This window comes from Musca autumnalis, unplaced genomic scaffold (assembly GCF_047663935.1).
Source record: "Musca autumnalis isolate F117 unplaced genomic scaffold, ASM4766393v1 scaffold_3, whole genome shotgun sequence".
NCBI classification, from domain to species: domain Eukaryota; kingdom Metazoa; phylum Arthropoda; class Insecta; order Diptera; family Muscidae; genus Musca; species Musca autumnalis.
Genome location: NW_027411866.1, coordinates 111,331,169 through 111,350,346, shown reverse-complemented (window position 1 = coordinate 111,350,346; position 19,178 = coordinate 111,331,169). Strand labels below are relative to the sequence as shown.

Here is a 19,178-nt window from a genome sequence, read left to right as displayed (position 1 = left end):
ACTTGGGTATAGGCTTTCATTGCCTCCGTTTGATCTTTTATTGCTCTTATCTCTTCTTCCTTTAAGTTGTTTGCAGCTCTCATGAGCTCCAACTTTTGCTCTTCTATTTTAAATAATTTTTCGAATTGGGGTTCATCCATGTTTCGATTGGACTTTCGTTTTGATTTTCTCTGGTTTGTATTCATAGAAATACTGGTATTTTCTAGTATTTCGATGTTTTCTGTCGTATCTTCAACATCTTCTGTTAGTATTTCCATCATGTTTTCAGAAATACAAAATCCATTTGCGTCGTTATTTGTTGATTCCTCCTGGATACTTTGGAATCCCATTTCTTGAGTTTCGTCACCGTCAACAGCTTCTTTAGTTGTTATGTTTATGATTCTCTCTTCTATTTCAGAAAGTTGTTTCATCTTTCTGAGACCATTTATGCCACTTCTTTGTTCCTCCTTTTTTATTAACATGTATTTTGACCGAGTATGTTGTCTGTAAAACAAAACAAATCATGAATGTAAATATAAACATAATGAGTAGAAAATATACCTCAAGTCAGTCCAATACTTTCTCCATTTGGGACCATCTTTTTTTGTTCCTCCAAGAGCATTTAAATTACCAGCCACTTCCTTCCACTTATCCTCTCTGTATTTGGCTCCATCGACGGTACAAAATCTGTAAAAAAACAAATACACTTTTTTACTCACAACAACATTATTTAAATCAATTATACTTACTTATCGTTTGCGAGATCCACATTCTCTTCCAGAAAATTTATTAAATATTCCTTTTGAGCTTCCGAGGCTCTCTTACCACGAGCTATCTTCTCCATTTTCACTTTAAAAATATTTGGGAAAAAATATTCTTCATATGATAATATTTTTGAATTTTTTTTCATGGTTACATAGAAGAAGAATCGCCTACTATGTGTGATTATGAAAAAAAGTGTTTCATTTCGCATTGTTCCTTTCATATGAAAACATATAAACAGCTGTTTTTTTGTTTACACAGAACATGAATCAGCTAGGCTATGAAAACGTAAAAAAACTTTTCATTTTGTGTTTTCATAGAAACAGAATTCAGCCCCAGGTCTTCATACAGAAATCCACGAACCATTTTAGCGACTTATTAGTTAACATGCTTTCCTTTCCTTAACATATGTAGTTTTCTTTGGCAACACTGAACACATGTCACGACAATTCATGCGGCTGCAGAATTACTACTGTAAACGTTATTCTCGTGGTGGTGGTAGTATGTAGTAGTAGTAAGCTTCTCTTCTTCTTGGTTATATTTCATGGTGGTGAATTTCAAAACAAAAAAGCTTACATCCTCTTGCCCCACAAAGTGGACAATGTTAATGTCAAAAGGTAAGCTTTATTCCTTGTTCAAAGAAAAAAACCCACAACAACAAAAAGAAAACGATGTTTCGTTAAAAAGCTTTGGATTTTCCTTTTTGAAAGGTGTTGAATAAAATGCGAATTCAGTCTTCGTGAGGTTCTAGACGTGTTAACAACATACTGACCGCATTAGACAGGACGAAACGCGCTTTCAACCACTAGAACTTGAGGAAATCACAAACCACAAACAAGGGGAAAGGAAAAAAGAATAATAAAAAAAGGCCAAAAGGAAAATTACAAGAGGGTGATCCTTTGGCAAAGTAAAAGTGATTTGCTAAGAAAAACAAATGGAATGAAACTACAAGTGATGGAATGAGAGAAGAAGTGTGGCACAAGTGTTACAACAAAATAAATTCAATTTAATTTTAGAAGAAGCAAAATACAACAAAATAGAAGGAAAATACAATAAGTGAATTACAAAACCAAAAATATCTTATATAAGCTCTTTACTACTTTTGAAAGCTAAATAACAAAACCGTTTACACATAGTTATAGACGTTGTATGTCGTTGTTGTCATCATCATCAACATCAACAGCACCGTTAGTAGTGTAGTCGTTGTCGTGACAGTCGTTCGCTGTTGTTATTATTAACGTCGCGCCGTTGTACGTTTTACCGTTGTCGTCGTTGTTGTGCTCGCATTCGTTGCCGTTGTTCGTCTTTCTATATCGTTATCGCGCAATGTTGATAGCAGTGTTGGTGGTGGTGTGGCATCAACGTGTATTAGTATGCCACTAAGCTAAGCAAATGGGAAAACAAAAACAAAACATAGCCAACACTTAAGGATACTTTAACAAAAAATAACTTGGGAAATATAAAAATGTGCTTGTGTTTTTCTTTTAAGGATACACTTCACAATAGAATTATAAAACACACACATAAATAAAAACAGCAACAACAATAAAAACGCCACGTAAATATACCAACCAACCAGCACAATCAAACACCAGCACTCTTCATTTTCTGTGTAACTAAGTCGTCGTATGCTCTCTGCTCAACTCAACTTCATTTCAAGACTCCGTTTTCACGAGGACCATTGCCGTCGCCATACTATGCCTTAATAATTGTGATTGAACCCGTACACTCACGCATACAAACACAAATTACGTTGCCTATATTCTGATTAAAAAAAGAAACCCAAAACGATATAATGAAGACGATAGCCACCATGATAATTATGACGATTGTTAAGGTTACCTGTTTAATGTTTTAATAGAGCAACACAACACAATTAAAACAAATTGAGAGAAGTTAACATTTTCTCTCTTAACTTTACTACACATTACTCATTCGCAACTTCTCAATTCATTTAAAGTAATGATCTCAAGAGCAATATTGTAAGCAAGGAATTCTTATTGTGTAAATGTGAATAATCTAAAGAAAATTATACCTATAAATAAATTAGATATAAAAAAATAAATAACATAAATTTTAAGTGATTAATTTACAAAACAAAACAAAAATATTAAGTGTAATTTAAAATTAAATAACAAATAATAATTGCAAAAAATTCTTCAAAGAAAATCTCAAAATAGTAAATTTAAGTCAAAATTATAAAAAATAAAGTTACAAGCAAAGCAAATATATACATACAAATAAAATATCTCTAGAGCTGAATAATTTTTCTAAAGCACCATTTGTTCGTTAAATTCACACACACAAACAACCATACATATATAAGTATATTAGCAAAGTGTTTATTCTAGACCTTTCAAAAAAAAAAGTAAAAAAGCAAAGTTACTAAAAATAAATAAAAAAGTTTCCAGACCACAGAAAGAAAAACCAAAAAGAAAAAAATCAACTAACCACAAGAAAATAAATATAAAGCAAATCAATCAATCATAAAGCACTTCAAAACAACTTTTTTGAAATCTTAAAAGGTAAATAAGAAATTATGTTCTATTTTTTGTTTTCTTCGAGAAAGTGTTGCCATTATAAAACGTATTACTTACACCAAGCGATTTTCATTTAAAAGAAAATGGTCAATATTACAAACGAATATAAATTATTAATTAATTTTTGATATTCTAAAAAATGTTTATATCCTACAACATACTGTGGTAAGGGGTATTATGTTTTTGTTCATTTGTATGTAACATGCAAAAGGAAGGCATATACATAGAATCACTTTCTGAGTCGATTTATGCATTTCCGTCCGTCTGTCCACGTATTTTTGTTATCAAAGTACAGGTCGCTTTTAAAGTTTGATTCAAACAAAAATTTGGGGAAGATCATTTTTTGGCCAAAGTACGAACGCTATTTATTTTGGAAAAATCGGTTCAGATTTGGATATAGATCCAATATATATTTTCGCCCGATTTGAGGTATTTGGGGCACCAAACACGCAGATTCTGTCCCGTTTTGATGAAATTCGAAACGTGAGACGAAATTTGGGTTTAAAATATGTTTGCCAAATTATATTGAAATCGGTTCAAATTTGGATATATAGATAGAAACGTGTGACGAAATTTGGGTTTGAAATATGTTCGCCAAATTATATTGAAATCGGTTCAGATTTGGATATAGCTCCCATATATATTTTCACCCAATTTGGATTTGGGGTCTTTGGTTAACCAAACACGCAAATTCGGTCCGATTTTCACCCAATTTGGATTTGGGGTCTTTGGTTAACCAAACACGCAAATTCGGACCGATTTAGATGAAATTTGAAACGTGTTACGGAATTTGGTCTAGAAATATGTTTCCCAAATTATAATGAAATCGGTTCTGTTTTGGATATAACTCCAATATATATTTACGCCCGATTTGAGGTATTTGGTGCATCAAACACGCAAATTCTGTCCGATTTTGATGAAATTTGAAACGTCTTAAGGAATTTGGTATAGAAATATGTTTCCCAAATTATATTGAAATCGGTTCTGCTTTGGATATAACTCCAATATATATTTTCGCCCGATTTGAGGTATTTGGTGCACCAAACACTCAAATTCTGTCCGATTTTGATGAAATTTGAAACGTGTTACGGAATTTGATCTACAAATAAATTTGCCAAATTATATTGAAATTGGTTCAGATCCGGATATAGCTCCCATATATATTTTCAGCTGATTTGAGGAATTTGGTGCACCAAACAATAAAATTCGGTCCGATTTTGATGAAATTTGAAACGTGTTACGGAATTTGTCTAGAATTTATATTATATCAGATTTGGATATACATAGCTCCAATATATATTTTCGCCCGATTTGAGGTATTTGGTGCACCTAACCCGCAAATAATGCCCGATTTTGATGAAATTGGAAACGTGGGACGGAATTTGGTTTGAAATAAGTTTGCAAAATTATATTGAAATCGGTTCAGATTTGGATATAGATCCCATATATAGTCACCCGATTTGAGGTCTTTGGTTGACCAAACACGCAAATTCTGTTCGATTTTGATGAAATTTGAAACGTGTTACGGAATTTCATCTAGAAATAAGTTTGCCAAATTATATTGAAATTGATTCAGATCTGGATATAGCTCCCATATATATTTTCACCTGATTTGAGGTATTTGGTGCACCAAACAATCAAATTTTGTACGATTTTGATGAAATTTCAAACGTGTTACGGATTCTGGTCTAGAAATAAGTTTGCCAATTTAAATTGAAATCGGTTCTGATTTGGATGTAGCTACCATATATATTTTAAACCGATTTTGATAAAATTTGAAAAGTTTGGTATTGAAATAAGTTTGCCAAGTTACATTGAAATCGGTTATGATTTGGATATAACTCGCCCGATATAATATATTTGATGAAGGATCTACGTGATGTCGGTATCTCCAATTTTGATTAATCTTGGAATGTGTGACAGAATTGTGACTAAAGATAAGGTAACAAAATTCGTTTCAGGCAAATTTAGCCATACCCGTCCGTCCGGATCAACCAATTCGAACCACATTTAGAGTATCGTAATATTATGTCTAAACTTGGTTTATGGACTATATCGGTCCACTCCTTCGGCTAGCTCCCACACAAATTCGGATAAGGTGAAGTTTAAAAGCTTCTCTCGAATCGTTTTGAAAACTTTTTCAGTTGGTTCCCTTTACGGCTCCCTTTACGACGGTACAATTTTTTTCCTGCGCAAGTAAATACTTTCTGAGATATTGGCCTAAAAGCTCCAAGAAACCCTGACGGCTCCAACCAAAATGGCAAATCTGCAAGATAATTTTCGCAGAGAGTTTTTGATTGGTGCAGACTTTGCACATCGCATTATTTCATCCAGTCATGTATCAGGTTGGAATATGGACTGAATCGGTCCATTCCTTCGGGTACCTCCTACACAAAATTCGGAAAAAGTGAACTTTAAGAGCTCCTCTCGCATCGTTTTTATTCCTTTTTCAGTAGGTTGTTCTAGAGGCCTCATTTGCAAAGGTACAATTTTTTCCGGAGTAAGTCAATACTTCCTGAGATAATGACCCAAAAGCTCCAAAACACTGACGGCACGTACTAAAATGGCTATTGTGCAAGATAACTCTAAAACTTTTTCAAAAATGTCTTCCAAACTTAGTTTAACGTAATTTAATATTTCGAGTCCTATATGAAGAAGTTTGGTTACTAAAAATGTTTGGTATATGTCAATGATTTGGTATAGCCCCACATTACGAAACATACAGATTTTAAAGCAAACTCGTGATATAAAATCAATATATTTTATATACGGTTTGGTTTTGTTGTTGTTTTTGGGGTGTGGCTGAGGGTACATCCACGTCAGCACAGCTGACTGATACTTACTTGTTTTTTGTTTTGCTTCTCCTGTAAAGTTTTGGTTTTGTGGGTTAGGTCTTCGGGCATTTATGTTGACGATATGCTTTTAGACCCGAAGTATATTTGGAAGAAGTCCGTTTCAGTCGCTTTAGCCTTGTCAGTCCGTCCGTATGACTGAGCTAAGGTGTTTAATTTAAAGTTCAGACGGCATACATTCATTATCAATTTCTCCCCTTAGAATGTGTCCGCCATGGAAAATAGTATCTATTTCTAGATTTGACCACTTTTTGTAACACAATTTGGATCGATTTAAAGCTCAAAATTACTTCTTTAAGATTGATTGAATTATAATTGTGAATATCCCTGCTTTGGTGTGCCATTTTTATGGGAAGGCTAATTGACCGAGTGCGGATGATTGTACGATATTGGCGTCAGGTAACTTACCTGATGTCATTTGTGAAAGGCTGAACCCCTATTTGACTGAGTTTACCACGCAGAGGTGAGCATTGAGTTGAACGCCATGGTAGATGGTAGCAGAATTCCGACCACAAAATACCCCAAAATTCTGCAAGTTCATATCGTCTACGACAAGCTGAGATGTAGGAACAAGATCCTCAAGTTCCTAGGCGGCAGCATTTGGAATGCAAATAAGGAAAACTTGTTGTGGTCCGCGAATATAAGTGCAACGCGATTGAGAAATTCACATTCACGCACAGATGCAGTCGCAGGTGCCATAAACAACATATTGAAATTAAGAAACCAAAAAATAGGTCAAAAGACGACATTTGTTTTCCTATTTTGGAAAATACGTAATTTTTGCAAATTTCTGGATAAAGAAATACTCATTTCTCGGAAACTCTAACAGATGTTGAGTTCAATGTTTTTTTTTGTGTTAGGTAGGTATGATTGTCGCCATTAAGAATCGAGCAATTTTATTTTTCCTCGTGTACTAAACTTTAGTTAAATTCCTACTTTAGTGGATTAGAACTTTTAGGTATATACATGGAACATGGAACCAACTGAAATGACTGACGCCTATCTAAAGGCATGACTTTTAAAATTAGATCCAGTTCCAAGATGGACTATATCGGTGCATATATTCAGATCTCTCCTGTCCCCCGCCACCAAAAATCCAACCCTTGGGCTCTTTAATCTATTTTAAGGTCACTTCTCGGATCGTGTTGAAATATTAATAGCGGGTAGTCAGGCCAATAGGTCCTGAGTATGGACTACGAAATGTCACAATATTTAGGGCCACTCCTTCATAATGTCTCGCATTTTTAAGTAATTTTACTAAAAATTTGAATTTTGAGATTTCAGTGGATAGAAAACTTCTATACGAAATATTGTATGAAATACTTAGAAGCTTTCAGCCACATTTTCTAAGCAACTTGGTTTTACTTTGTAACGCAATAAAAGAATAATTTGCTGTAGGGTCGCATTATGTATGTACATACATTAGACTGACCCAACATTTTTTCCACTTGACCCAAAAAGGTTAACCCGTGCCACCTTGATGATCTTTGTTTATATAGTAATTTGAATGGGGCCAAAGGTGCATTTTCCCGAAAAATCTCTAAAAAAACGCATTTATGGTCCAATGGGATTTCAGGAAAATTAATATGACAAGAAAAAATTTAGGTATTCCCGAGGGCCTTCAAACCTTACACACTTTGTAGTAAACGGGACAGTAAATAATAATTAAAAAACAAGTAAGAACGGCGTTAAGTTTGGCCAGTCCGAACTTATTGTACCCCCCACCACGAGTTGTATTGAAGTAAAATGGAACAATTAGTTTCCTTTCGTTGATGTTAAATTTTAGCAAGTTCGGCAAAACAATGTGGCTAACCTTCAAAATACCGAAATTCGGGAGGTACCGTTTAATGGGGGCTATATCAAAACGTCGACCTATACCTACAAATTTTGAGCGGAAAGTTCTTGGACTCAAAGAAGACTAAATATGAAATCTTCAAAATACCGAAAATCAAGAGGTACGCTTCTATGGGGGCATAGGTACCCGCGGACCTAAACTGATAATTCTCTTCTGGAATATTTTATAACCCCAATGGAAGAATAAATAACAATTACGAAAATTGGGAGGTACCGTTCTATGGGGGTTATATCGAAACGTGGACCTTTGCGAGGAATTCCAGTCTCGAAGTCTTTTACCTCCAACAAAGACCAAATACCAAATTTCAGCCATTTTGGTGGATTATTGTGGCCACAAACTTCAAAATACTGAAAATCGGGAGATACCGTTCTATGGGGGCAATATGAAGGCGTGGACCTATACCAACAAATTTCTGGGGGGAAGTTGTATACCCCCAACGAAGACTAAGTACCAAATTTTGGCATTTTCGGTGGATTATTGTGGCCACAACCTTCAAAATACCGTAAATCGGGAGGTACCGTTCTATGGGGCAATGTGAAGGCGTGGACCTATACCGGCAAATTTCTGGGGGAATGTTTTATACCCCCAACGAAGACTAAGTACCAAAGTTCAGCCATTTCGGTGTGATAATGAGGCTGAAATCTTCAAAATACCGAAAATCGGATGGTACCGTTCTATGGAGGCTATATCAACACGTAGACCGATATAGCCCATTTGCAATACCAAACATCCTAGGAGTAATAGAAACTTCTACACCAAATTACAAAGCTCTATCATTAAAATTGCGGGCTGTATCTTGATTTCACAGACTGACGGACCGACGGACGGACAGATGGACATGTCCTATCGACTTAGAATTTTTACACTGATCAAGAATATATATACTTTATAGGGTCTCCGATGAATATTTCGATGTGTTACAAACGGAATGACATATTTAGTTATACTCTCCATATTATGGAGAAAATATGAAGAGTGTTACAAAATGGATTTGATTGGAAATTTTTTGGATATTAGGGTCTATTTTGACTGATCTATTATATTTTTTGTGACATATTTAAAAGCAATTGGTCTGTACCAAAATCTGCAACAATCTATAATTGCGATGTGGATCTCATATATATATATATTATATTATGTTCACTACAAATATAGCAAGAAGTGTTTGCATCGAGCTTTCGGTGTCTTCTTAATAAACTCAAATACAAGAGCTGATAGAGAAAAACTGCATCAGGATTTAAAAATAATTAGCAATTTGAGTTAGAAACACCGAAAAATTCGGACGAGAAATCCAACTTGTTTCATTTTGTTGACAAAATTTCGTGTAGCTTCTTGTGAAAGTTGAAAACTTTCTTCAATATACTTTCAATTATTTGGAAAGAAAAACTCTAGATATTTCCTAAATGATATTTTGATCACAGAAAACTCATGTACAGTGGCAGCTCATTTTATACCTGTGGGCTAATTTATTCTCATTAACTTTTCTCTTAATATTCCTACTTTTAGTTGCTTTTTTAACATGTATTTATATAAAGATTACTAAGTGCTTAATTGATAGCATATAAATTGGTATATTATTGGTTTTATAAAAAAAGTAAATTAATTGTAATTGATATGTATCTAAGACGTACTAAATCGTGTATTATTTGGGATTACAAATAATTCGGTTGGAAACTTTGTTAGTTTTTAGTTGAAAGTTTTGGTGTTTTGCTCATCAATATCAATTATACGTAAAGCCATAATTAGCAAACAAATATTAATGATTTGCAAAAAAGTACGCACACATACAAGTCATTGTTATTCTCAGTTGTCAGCACACTCACCGCCATATATGAACATGTAACGTATGAGCAATTTGTAAATTAGTTTTGGGCAATTCATACACTCTCCAGGGAATTCCAATTGTTTACATGCTGGGAATGTGGTTTGTGGCGCCTTAATGTATGTTTTAGTTATAATAAAAAAACGTTGTTGTTGTGCACAAACATGGAATAAATGGAGAATTACAAATTCTCAGCTGTCCATTGACCAATGATATTAGCCTAAAAACTGTTTTAAATTTAGGCAAACATTAGTCCTATGTGGAAAAGTTTGATAAAATTTAGGTTAAAAAAAGTACTGACTCATTTTATTCAATTAAAAAACGTATTTGCCATTTGAATATTCCAAATTTATTTAAGCAAAGCTATTTAATATGCGCATACACCACGTTTATCTGTTTGCGTCCGCAAATAAAGTTTATTGTAGTCAACTTTAGCAAATAAACTTTTCACAATTTCATTTTAATATTTCGAAATATAAACGATTCTCAGAAATGAACATTGTTACCATACACAACAAAAACAAAGTTATTTTGCACTTTAACGTCACTTCCATCACCGCCAGCCCGCCATTGTTTTCCATGACGTTGTCTAGTCGCAATGTCACAAGCCGGAGGCTTTTTAAATATTCATTGTCTATAAAATTAAATTAAAATCGTGTTTTGCATATTGATTTCAAGGGATATGCTGAAAGGTATTTTCGAAATTTTTGGAAAAATAAAAAAATGCTAACAGTGGCTAATAATAACATTAGAAAATTTTTCTAATTAATCTATAAAAATTTAAAAAAAATTATGCAAACGTTGTAAAGATAACAACACTATGTAATGAATAATTGGAGCTTAATGAACTGGGGATGGGAAATTATCACTACGTTAAAATCGAAAAGGGACAAGAAAAAAAAAACAGGTCGGGCTTTATACATAATGAAATATTCTGAATTTAAATGAAATAATTAATTTTCTTTCTGTTACGATTGCCACTTTCGTAACAGCAATAAAATAATTATTTAATTTTATTTCAGAATTTCCACAATTTGTTGTTGAAGACTAAATATGAAATTTCAGCCATTTCAGCCATCAAAATACCGAAAATCGGAAGGAACCGTTTTATGGTTGCTATATGGAGACGTGGACCTATACCGACAAATTTCAGGTGGAAAGTTGTATACCCTCCACGAAGATTAAATACCAAAATTCAGCCATCGGGCGGTACCGTTCTATGGTGGCAATATGATGGTGTGGACCTATACCGATAAACTTCTTATGGAACGTTTAATAACCTAAATAAAGGCCAATTACCAAATTTCAGCCATTTCGGTGTATTATTGTGCCCTAAATCTTCAAAATACCGAAAATCGGGAGGTACCTTTCAATGGGGGTTATATGAAGGCGTGGACCTATACCGATAAATTTATCGGCGAAAGTTTTATAACCCCAACTAAGACTAAGTACCAAATTTCATGCTATTTCGGTGTGATATTGAGGCTAAAACCTTCAAAATACCGAAAATAGGGTGGTACCGTTCTATGGGGCCTACATCAAAACTTAGAATTTTACCCTAATCAAAAATATGTATACTTTATAGGGTCTCCGAAGAATATTTCGATGTGTTACACACGGAATGACAAATTTGATTATACCCTCCATATTATGGAGGAGGGTATAAAAATCGCCGGAGCGCTTTTTAAATAAATCGATATCAAAGTTTACATTTTTAGGGTTTTTTAAGTTTTCACGATTTTGCTCGGCCACCTATCGAAATGAGATTAGAAAAAATAACAATGTCATGTACTGTGCGCCTTAGCTCACTTAAAATAAAAACCACTCAAACCTGGGAAGTTCTTGCAGATTCTGAAACAGCAAAAATAAAAAAAAAAAACAGAAAAATCGCCAGAGCGTTTTTTAAATAAATCGTGTCAAAGTTCACATTTTTAGGTTTGGACTAATGGAGCTAAAGAAAATGTTGTAGCTGTGAATATTTTCTAGAGGATTGACCGTTATGATTTGCTCCTAGGTTTTACCATTTTTGAGATATAGAAGTTCAGGTCACATTTTTACGTTTTTTTTTGTTAGGTTTTCACGATTTGTTTGAAAGTGGTAAGTCTTATCGTAAAAGGACTAGAAAAAATAGCTGTGCAAATTCTCTACAAGATTGGCTTTCGTAATTTTTTCATAGGTTGTCCCATTTTTGAGATATATAAATTTAAGTTGGAAAATTGCAATCTAGACATTGTTTTATAAGGAGACGATACAGTCAGTGCCTTGTCCCAATTTGAACTTCTGTATCTCAAAAATGGTAAAATCACAAAAAAAAAAAAACAATCTTGTAGAGAATTTTCTTTAGTTCCATTTTGATAGGCCTTGCGGTTTCCCAGCAAAATCGTGAAAACCCAAAAAACCCTAAAAATGTGAACTTTGACCGCGATTTATTTCAAAAGCGCTCCGGCGATTTTTGCTGTTTTTTATTTTTCTTATCTATGAACATTGTAGTTTCAGAATCCGCAAAAATTTCCCAGGTGTAAACTCCTTTCATTCACAACTGGTTCAAGAATACCGTGCAAAGCAAATTAAAATGTTTAAATATAAAAAATATCAAAATGGTTTTAGTAATCGCAGTCGGGGCGGAAACTTTTTTCATCGAATCGACTTAAAGAAACACGTTTTCGTTATCAGCACAAATTTCCCCACATGGTAGTGGAGTGGTGTTTTTTAGTTATAACCCTAATGTACAATGTACATACATCTGTACATGGTATCAAAAATTATATTTGTAACTTGTTTGAATTTGATAGTCCGGAAATACATAAATACATATGTATGTATTCACATTTATAGCTGTGTTCAAACAGCAAGAACAAATGCTGTAAAATAAATCCCAATTACACATTTTATGGTCCTTAACAAAATACTGCTGAAAATGCTAAATAGAACAAATATTTGTTAAAGAAAATTGTTTTGTATTATAAATTTAGCATTATTTCACAAATCAGAAGAAAAGAAACGTTAATTAAATTTTAAAAGCACCTTGCGTGTGCCGCCGCAAAAAGAAAGACATACATATGTCATTGTTGCGTATGAGTTATAATGCCATTATTTACAATAAAACTACAGCACGTACACGCCACATGGGTGTGATTTATTCGTACATTTTATGACAATTTACAATACAAAAGAAATTTTATTTTAAATGGCAATATGGGTGAAATGATACGTAACATATAGTAGAATTATTTTTAGAAAACTATTCGACTTACTCGTGGAATTATTAGTTTAAGTCATATACATACATACACACATACATACGTAACTGAACTTTAATCATATTATTTAAATTCATATGTAAATACTGTTTAATAAAAGTACTTTCATAGTGAGAAACAAGTGAGCAAAGGCAATAAAGCTCAGAATGTCTTCTTTGATATTGGTCCATCTCGTTGAAATTGGCCCAACTGAAGTTGGAATATTAGTCATTATATGTTAATAGGATAGATATAGAATATACATGGAATAGAAGACCTCCGTATGAGGTTCCTATAGAATATGAGACATCCGTAGGAGGTTCCTATAGAATAGGAGACCTCCGTAGGAGGTTCCTATAGAATGGGAGACCTCCGTAGGAGGTTCCTATAGAATAGGAGACCTCCGTAGGAGGTTCCTATAGAATAGGAGACCTCCGTAGGAGGTTCCTATAGAATAGGAGACCTCCGTAGGAGGTTCCTATAGAATAGGAGACCTCCGTAGGAGGTTCCTATAGAATAGGAGACCTCCGTAGGAGGTTCCTATAGAATAGGAGACCTCCGTAGGAGGTTCCTATAGAATAGGAGACCTCCGTAGGAGGTTCCTATAGAATAGGAGACCTCCGTAGGTTCCTATAGAATAGGAGACCTCCGTAGGAAGTTCCTATAGAATGGGAGACCTCCGTAGGAGGTTCCTATAGGATGGGAGGCCTCCGTAGGAGGTTCCTATAGAATAGGAGACCTCCGAGGGAGGTTCTTATAGAATAGGAGACCTCCGTAGGAATAGGAGACCTCCGTAGGAGGTTCCTATAGAATAGGAAACCTCCGTAGCAGGTTCCTATAGAATAGGAGACTTCCGTATGAGGTTCCTATAGAATAGGAGACTTCCGTAGGAGGACCATCTGATCTTGGGGGACTTAAATGCTCATCATGAGTTATGGTATTCCGTCCTCGGAAAAGACCAGAGAGGTATAGTGTTGGCTACGCAGATTGATAGCTCTACGCTTTGTACGGTTATTGAGGACGCCTCTACCAGAATTAGCGGAGAGTGTCACATTGCGCCAGACATAACCATCGTGTCGCTTGGTCTGACAAATCACGTCATCCGGCAAGCCGTCTTTTCTCTAAAGTCAGAACATCTTCCTATAACATTTTCCATTAGGAGACCGGCCGATATCATCACCTCTGAATGCCGCATCAATGATAGGAAATCTAATTAGCCAAGTTTCAAAGAGTTCACTAATCAACGCTTCAGAGATCTGCCCAACCCTTCTGATGATCATGTAGCAGAAAAGACGTTCTGAGACATCATCACTGCTGCAGCCGCGGCTGAAACAGCTAGATGATCCAGGTGTTGAGTATCTTATCAAGTTCTCAAACTGCCGCTAGCCACCCATATAGTTCCCGAAATGTGGAAATGGGCAAAGGTGAATCATACAGACCAATTTCGCTTTTGTCGCCCGTTGCAAAGACTCTAGAGGCTTCACTCCTCTCCAGCGCGCTGGAGCTGCAGCGATATTCTCGTTTTCAATTTTGGCATTAAAATCTCCTAGAACAATTTTAAAATCGTGGACAGAGGACACCGCTCAACCTTTAGGCTAACGAGGGTATATACGAGTATACTTTGATATGACCAAACATGTGCCTCATCGAAATTCATTTCACACAATTTGGAGTCGATTTAGCCCTGTCCGTCCGTCAGTCTATCTGTAGGTCTGTTTGCCTTCTGTCTGGCTGATGCGCACGATAAGTCTCGATCAACCGATTGGAAGTGGATTTACACTTCGAAATATTTTGCCCACACATAGTTTAAATTCGAAGATGGGCCATATCGGTCGACACCTTCGGCTACCCCACAAAAGTTCTAACATTTTCGTAGGGACCAATCGATTTGGTCCAAACTTTGCACATCGTATTATTCTTTCCAGATATAAAACGGGTTCGAATATAGACTATATCGGTCTACTCCTTCGGGTACCTGCCACACAAAATTCCGATTTTTTGGTTAGATGATGATGGTATATCGTAACAACTGGCTGATACTTTCTTACTTGTTTCTTTGGTCTTTTTTCGTAGAATGCTTAAAAACGTAATAGCTGTTATTAATGAACATGTTGCGCAGCACCTGTTTGCTCACTACCTTTTACGCGTGTTAAAAGGGGGTCATCAGGTGAGACGGCACACTTGATATAAAAGCAGAACCCGGATAAATCCTGGACTTTGCATTGTTAAATCTGATCACAACATACGTCACCTACAAGTAATGTAAACCTGCAATATTTTTTTCTTTCTCTTTACTCCTTTTTCTAAGAAGATAAAATCTTCTTTTAATAAAAAAAAACAGGAATCTATTCAGTTCACCATAAACTTTCCGCATAGATATTTCATTATCCTTTCATAATCCTCTGGATCCCCTTTATTCCATTTATTGAAAGAGTGTATGAGAGAAAAACAAAATAGAAATTATTTTGCCAAAGGCAACGAAAATGTAGAAAATCAGCAATACCAATATTGTCGTTATTCATTCTTATTTTCTTCGTCAATCATCAAAGACGAAAAAAGAAAATAATAAATTAATTGAGGTATTACTTTCCAGGATTAGATCATTTATAATTGTCTTTAGTCTCCTTGTTTTAGTGCTGTAGTTTTATCCTTTTTTATTGGCTTTTGCTGGTCGTCTCGTGTTTTATTTTAACGTTTAATGTGTGTTCAGATGATAAATGTTCGTATGTTTAACATTGAATTTATTAAAGTAATATTTAGCTTAGGTCAAAGTATCATTGAAAAGTAAGGTATATTTGTAATATGGCCTGTTGGTGCAATGGAACTTTGAACAAATATTTTCCGCGAATATTTCAGAGGGCAGAAGGTAAGGTCTTACAAAGTAAAAGTGCAGTCGCAATATATGTTTAGCTGGATAATATGGGACATATAGGGAGAAGAAGAAATGAAAAAAGGTGAGCGTGAGACTAGGGTGTCCAAAAAACCGGTTTTTCCAAGCAAAACGGTTTTCGGTTAACCGAAATTTTAAATTTTTTCAAAAACCGGTTAACCGGTTTAAACCGGTTTTGTTAAATAGGTACAAAATTGCTCATAATTTATAAATAGTTGATTAAAAATGTGCGACAAGGGGTAAATTAAGCATAATGACTTCGTTATTATATAATTATCTCAAAATATCCTTGTTATTTGGTATTTAACCTCGAAATGGGTGCTGCAAAATTAAGACAGAAATTGTGCTCTAACAATGGTAAACCATACAAATATAAAATTGTGTACCAAAAGAATTAAGTTTACATTTCATTAAGTCCGGATTCTTCGTCTCGCTTTGCCAACCTCAAGTTATCGTGAAATGCCTGAATCCTACATATATTTTGTTACCGTTACCCTTTATAACCTGACATTCGTCTAAAGATTGTGTTAATTATGCACAGACTTCCCCTAGTGAGGCTGATCATAGTGAACATTCGTCGATCTTTAATTGGTTGGTTTTAAATTGTAGCTACTACAGCTCTAGTTCCTAGTTCACTGTACTAGTTCCAAAACGTGTGAACAATGTCATACAAACTGCTGTGTGATATTACGTATACGCAGTTTTCATATAAAAACGATGTGGGCTATTGGAACTGCGTAGTGAACTAGATTGGCACAACTTTACATTTTAAACAAAATATATTTCAAATTTAAAGGTTAATAGTTAAGTTTAGTTTACTTTCAAGGAAACAACTGTAGTGAAATATTAAAAATATCACTATTTTTTAAAACCGGTTAACCGACACAAATAACCGGTTTTGCCGGTTAACCGAAAATGACGTTTTTGGCGAAAACCGGTTTCGGTTTTGTAACTCAAAACCGGGTAACCGGTTAACCGGTTTCGGTTTTGGACACCCTACGTGAGACACTCAAGATGTTCAGGAGTCAGTATGAAGTCCAAAAAGTCGATCAAATATTCTTAACTGAAATGAAGTAATAAGTTTGGTTTCGTGTCTACAAGTTTAGGTGCAAAAATATTCCGACCACTGCACTATAGGTAATTAGGCTTGTTTTTGAGGCAAAAATTAATAACGGTGGACTTATGGTATTTTTATACATTTTTAATGCTTTATATGCAAAAGTAAGATAAAACAAAGAATTAAACAGTAAAATTCAGATATAGCGAACATCGGTTATAAGAAACTACGTTTATAACGAACAAAGTTTTGTGTTTCCAAAGATTTTTTCTTAATATTTGTACACACATTCAACTTCTTGAAACGACCACGATTATAACGAACAAAAATTATTACCATGCGAGTAGAATTTCTTATAATTTAGTAGGATTTACAGGCCCGCTTTTAAGCACAAGCGGATAGCGACGAATTTAAGCACTGTTTCAAACATTTTAACATATGATATTTAAAAGTTAATAAGAATTTTACAGATGAACACGTTTATAACGAACGCCGGATATATCGAACAAGTTTTCTTGTTCCTATACCCTATTCTCAGTTTAGCTATTTTATTCGTTCCATCCAAATGAACGCTGTTAAAATAAAAGAAAAAAAAAAACGGTTATAATGAACTAAAATATTAATCCGCCCAAAGATTTTCATAAACATTGATATGTATAAAATATTGATTCGAGAAGAGATCTTTATAAATATTATTTTTTTAAAAGGACCAAACAAATCACGCAATCATGATCCCTAGTTAGAACGTATTACGGCAATAATTAACAAAAATTTTACCACAACATGTCTGCACATTTTTAGAACACATGGTGAATATTTCTGTAAAGAAAATGTCTTTTTAATTCAAATCGGATGCTTTTTTATGTTTAATATTTCCTTCACCAAAAAAAAAAAATAATAAAAAAAATATTTTTTCTTCACGGAGGGCACCTTCAGAAAAGTGATATAATTTAAAAAACGTAAAAATCGCACCTTGGTAATTATATAGTTGATTCAGAACCCTTTGCTGAAGTTATTCCTGGTGGCAGAATTTCTGACAAAGTTGGACAATTTTGTAAAAATCTATAAAATTATAACATTGTAAATAAATAATTCTTAGGTTGTATCCTATATGACGATATAGGGGCTATACCAGAACGTAGACCTATATGGACAATTTTTAGTGGATAACTTTTGTGACCACTAAGAACCTTGAATATCAAATTACAGCTAATTTGGTTACAAATTGTACCTAAAATCCTCAAAACACGGAAAATCCGGAGGTATCGTTATGTGGGGGCCATACCAACACAAGGATCTATGTTGACTACTTTTAGTGAAGAAGTTTCGTTACCCAAAAGAAACTCAAATATCAAATTATTTCTCCGGTTCTGTGGAAATTGTGGCTAAAATCCTCAAAATACCAAAAATCGGGAGGTACCGTTATATGGGGGCTATACCAAAACGTGGGCCGATAGAGCCCATCTTCGTTTTCCCATTTTGTTAGGATAGCGTATTGAGCGCCACATATTGCCTAACAACCTTTAACGCATTTAAGAGATAGTTACCCTAATGGCACCACTCCAAGATTGGTGATTATTTCACTTCTGGTCTTGGCATCTTTCATTCCATATGTCATAGATATCATTCCTCGAAATATAATGAAATGTTTATGGACATTTTAATAATTTTTTTGCGATTCCAAAATAATATACAAAATTCGTGACATACATAAACATAAATTTTCAATTACACAATTGCCTGCCTAATTGTTAAGTGTCATTAAAGTGGGGTTGTAGCAACAACCCTCCAGCGAATTGAATTCAACAACATTTTCACTGTCAAAGTTGAAAGGCTTTGACGACAATAGCAATTACACACAAAAAAAGAAACAGCTAATTTATTACACAATTTTCAGCGTTTTTGGTTTCAGTCATTTAAAGTATGGAACAGATTTTTTGAAATAACGCCAAATATTTTGCCATAAAAATTAAAACGAAAATTGAATGAATTCTTTCTTTGCTATACATAAATGTTCATTAAATTTTTCCCCACCAACAGTGCAAATATTGCACACACATACAGACGTAGGATACAATGTGAATTCTTTTGTTTCAATGTAAATACACATTTCAACTTTAAAAATATTCTTTGTAAGTATTTTGTTGTTGTTGTTTTGAGTATTGTTGTAGATTTCCATTGC

The 19,178-nt window shown here is 34.4% G+C and overlaps 1 protein-coding gene across 11 annotated transcripts in view; it reads left to right on the top strand.

The window, feature by feature from the left end:
* Positions 1-1,471: 1,471 nt before the first annotated feature.
* The window catches only part of LOC141397476 (uncharacterized), a 655,384-nt gene continuing 637,677 nt past the window's right edge, over positions 1,472-19,178 (top strand). For 10 of the 11 annotated variants that reach the window (XM_073973773.1, XM_073973783.1, XM_073973777.1 and 7 more), the window contains exon 1: positions 1,472-3,266. The gene's annotated coding sequence lies outside the window, so the exon portion shown is untranslated. The remainder of the gene's footprint in view (positions 3,267-19,178) is intronic. The other variant, XM_073973774.1, reaches the window with a different exon arrangement.